The sequence below is a fragment of the Coregonus lavaretus genome (genome assembly GCF_964263955.1).
Source record: "Coregonus lavaretus genome assembly, chromosome: 8".
Lineage (NCBI taxonomy): Eukaryota > Metazoa > Chordata > Actinopteri > Salmoniformes > Salmonidae > Coregonus > Coregonus lavaretus.
Genome location: NC_139995.1, coordinates 3,125,245 through 3,129,897, shown reverse-complemented (window position 1 = coordinate 3,129,897; position 4,653 = coordinate 3,125,245).

Sequence of the window (4,653 nt, the reverse complement as noted above, 5' to 3'; positions counted from 1 at the left end):
ATGACAGATAGGTATCTCAATGCATTCTTAGTCTAAATTATTATACATTTCGCAGTGTACGACCTCCACAATCATCCTGATACCCCAAAATAAACAATTTTAGACAAGTCTAAATCAATTACGGACACAGTTGACCAACCCTCCCCCTTCCCCGGCACTGAATCTTCTGGCGTCTCATCATTTTCTTCTTCAGATAGCTTTATAGTTCAAAGTGGATGACCCATGATAATGTTCCAATTTCCATGTCTCACCTGAGCCCCACCACAACTCCTATTATGTATTTTCCATTTGCCAACCAGGATACCAGCAACATGAGAGAAGTTTTGGAACGGATCTCTCTCCATTCTCACTCCACGTGGACTCGTCGCACTCCTGAGAGAAAAGGCATGAGAGAAAAGCAGTTGATATCTTCGACTGGATGCTGTGTACAGGTTGCTGGCTCGGACTCAGGTCTCTCGGTAGAAGTGGTACAGGACAGGGCCGTATTGAACACCATTTCTCTCTTTCTTCAGCCGGTTAGGGAGGGTTTTGAGGTTCACACACTGTTTGGTCAAATTGTCCCTTCCATACATCTAGATACCATCTGTAGTCACCTCGAGAGGACAGATCAGAACAACAGTTTAGTTCAGTTCATTTCTGATTCAGGAAATCCAGACAAGCATTAACTGTATGACAAATTATCACTTTTACCAATATTCTCAATACAAATTTCTAAGACAAATGTCAACGAGAATAACAACACATTCTGTTGAAACCATTTTCCAAATTAGCTTATACTCCCTTATAATACTGTCGACCTCACCGCAGAGTCACAGGGTCAGGAAGTTAGAGGGCTGATCCTTAGGTAGAAATCCCGATCATCCAGCAGACCCAAAAAAAAATTTTTTTTACACATATGGTCATTCAAGGAATAGAACAATTAACTTCTCGTGGTCTGAATCACATGTAACTCATCATAAACTTCTGCGTAATAATGAGTATTACAAATTACCTTCAAATCAGTATTACCTATGACCTTTAAATCATCACCCAACCATCTCTCGGCTTCCCAGTGAGGGTGATCAAACCACACTAGAAAGTCAGGACAGAGGTCAGAGATCAAACCCTTCAAATAAGTATTCCTTTCTATATTATACTATTTATTTAAAACAGTCAAATATTTCATACATTTCGTATCCAAGACTCACAGTAAGTTTTATCTTATCAAAGGAATTCACGTGTTCAATTAAAACTCAGAAAATAAAATTTTTATCCATGTGTGCACCCTTTTAAGGTGCAGTCGGTCTAACCCATGAAAAACCCACTAAAACCAAATGAAATAGACCGCTCACAATAAATCAAACATGGTATTAAAAACACTATCAAATATTCATAATGTAGGGTAAAAACAAACAAAAACGGCCATGCCTTATTTAATTTGGTAGCTCCCTTTAAGGAGAATCCGAATACCTTTATACTTAATTTCACTAACCACTCTCCCAAGACAATACTCCCGGGAAACATTTCAAAGTGAGAGAAAATGACTATCCCCATTCTCCTGGAAGAGAAAGTGTACATTTAGTTAGTTTCCATTTTGCAAACTCTTAATCAGTCCAAACAATTCAAATTCTAAATTCTTACTTTCCAATGAACTTACATTCCTTTGTTACCTTCACTAGTCTACATCTCTGTTTCCTTTAACTCAGAAAGCCCTCAACAAAATTACTTGTGACTTCCTCCCTTTTGTCAATTCTATAATCTAGTTTAGAATAAAACTACATAAAGTGTCTCACGAGATTAAAACCCCTAGGGTTTTCCTGAGTCGCATTGTTCCTGCTCGATCACGTGTAATGTGCTTTGTGACTTCCGAAATCGAAACCCCCAAATATGTTATCTCTTGTTTCGCTGGTTGTACTTTCCCACATAATGCCTTGTGACCCCTCTCTACCAAATAGTTTACTAATGTGGTGATGTCTGGCCTATCAGTTTATTCGTCTTTTGATGGCAATAACAAATTCACTACATATCGTATCAACACAAAACCCTCAAATGTACACCCTTTAGCGATTGTGTAAATGTGGCGTGATACAAAGTTTGACTATTTGTAACCATAATTTGTGCTCTCGACCATATACAGTGCCCTCCACTATTATTGGCACCCCTGTTTAAGATGTGGTCGAGGACTTCCAAAAATTCTCATTTTTTTTTAAACAACATAGAACCCAAATGCAAAAAAATAGAAAAATCCAACCTTTTATTGAATTACATTACTTTGGTGGTAAAAAAAAAATCACACATTTAGAAAAAAAAAAACTTGAAATGATGTGTCCCACAATTATTGGCACCCCTAACAATTCCGCTGAAAATTTTAATTGATTTTTAAAAAAATATATTTTTCTGTAGTTGTTAAAGTTGGTCAGGGTATCTAGGAACTTTTAATTAGTAATTCATGACTTCCTGTTTCCCTGGGGTATAAATATGACGTGACACAGAGGCCTAATTCTCTTACCCATTTGTCAACATGGCAAAGACAAGAGAACACACCATACAAGTAAGGCAGATTTGTGTCGACCTTCATAAGTCAGGCAATGGCTACAAGAAAATAGCCACTCGCCTTAACTTGCCCGTATCTACAGTCAGAGGAATCATTAAGAAGTTTAAAACAACTGGAACAGTGACAAACAAGGCTGGAAGAGGTCCCAAGTTTATCTTGCCACAACGCACAGTGAGGAGGATGGTAAGAGAAGTAAAAAAAAAGTCCTAAGCTCACTGTCACAGAATTGCATCAAAGAGTGGCATCTTGGGGTCACAAAGTCTCCAAAACAACCATCAGACGTTCTCTACATGCCAACAAGCTGTTTGGGAGGCATGCAAGGAAAAAGCCTTTTCTCACTAACACTCACAAACGTAAACGTCTGGAGTTTTCTAAGCGGCACTGGGACTTCAACTGGGATCGTGTGCTTTGGTCAGATGAGACTAAGATTGAGCTTTTTGGCAACAAACACTGTAAGTGGGTCTGGCGTAAAACAAAAGATGAGTATGCCGAAAAGCACCTCATGCCCACCGTGAAGTATGGTGGAGGATCTGTGATGCTGTGGGCCTGTTTCTCTTCCAAAGGCCCTGGGAACCTTGTTAGGGTGCATGGCATTATGAACGCTTTGAACTACCAGGACATTTAAAATAAAAACCTGATGGCCTCTGCCAGAAAGCTGAAGATGGGTCGTCATTGGGTCTTTCAGCAGGATAATGATCCAAAACATGTGGCAAAATCTACACAAAAATGGTTCAGCAGTCACAAACTCAAGGTCCTCCCATGGCCATCTCAGTCCCCAGACCTTAACCCAATCGAAAACCTGTGGGGCGAGCTAAAGAGGAGAGTGCATAAGAGAGGACCCAGGACACTGGATGATCTAGAAAGATTGTGCAAAGAAGAATGGTCAAAGATCCCTCTCTCTGTGTTCTCCAATCTTGTGAAATGTTATAGGAGGAGATTAAGTGCTGTCTTGTTGGCAAAAGGGGGTTGTACAAAGTATTAACATCAGGGGTGCCAATAATTGTGGGACACATGATTTCAAGTTTTGTTTTTTCTAAATGTGTGATTTTTTTTTTACACCAAAGTAATGTACTTAAATAAAAGGTTGGATTTTTCTCTTTTTTTGCATTTGGGTTCTATGTTGTTTAAAAAAAAGGAGAATTTTTGGAAGTCCTCGACCACATCTTAAACAGGGGTGCCAATAATTGTGGAGGGCACTGTATACTGCCAATTTTAAAATGTCACCTTTTAGAATCCACTGTCTTTGACTCTCGCAAGGATTATCCAACCCCAAATTCGGCTTTCGAGTCTTCCCATTTTGATAACAGATTTCAAACCTGCCATCAAAACATACATAAATGTTATCAATATACTCACATACCCAAGCTGTGTTTGAATACCAATACCAATATACTGTATACTACATACTTAATGAGTATATACTATTAGTTCATTTTAGTACACTGTAAACAAATGTTAACCTTTCAGTTGAGCTTCGCATGTCTACCGGAAGTTGATGCTGTTGCTAATGCAGCCTCTTGCTAGCTTGTTAGTATAACACATTACTAGTTAGACGTTTTACGACTTCGGGTGTTGGTTGTTGGGAAATGCAGACTGTTCAGAGCACACACTTCCCACTCTGGCCAAGGGTCAAGCACTCTGACTTCACAAAGGCAGTCAAGCACCCAAGCTAACTGGCTAAAGTTGGCTAGCTTGCTAGCTAACTCCATACACAAATAAGAGAACACCTCCTCACTCTGACCATTTCACTCCCCCTGCAGAGCTGGTTAGGCTTATTTCATGTTATCTAAAGCGTTGATGACTAACTGTGCTGCTGACATTAATTAAATTACGTTATTTTCCCTGACGTTTATTGACACCGGCCATATGCAATGGGTGTTGAGCGATCGTAAATTCATCAGTTATTCTTCGCTCTGGTACATTCAGACAAGAGTGCTCCGAAATCCGAACAAATAACCAGAGCGAACTTACAAAGCACCCCATTTAACAATGTCCATCGAATGCACAACGGCTGTACCATTTAGCTAAGCTAAGAATGACATGAATAATCAAGTCAATAAACGTTGGGTAGTTGGATAACATATACTTAAGTATTCATCTCCCTTGGCATTTTTCCTATT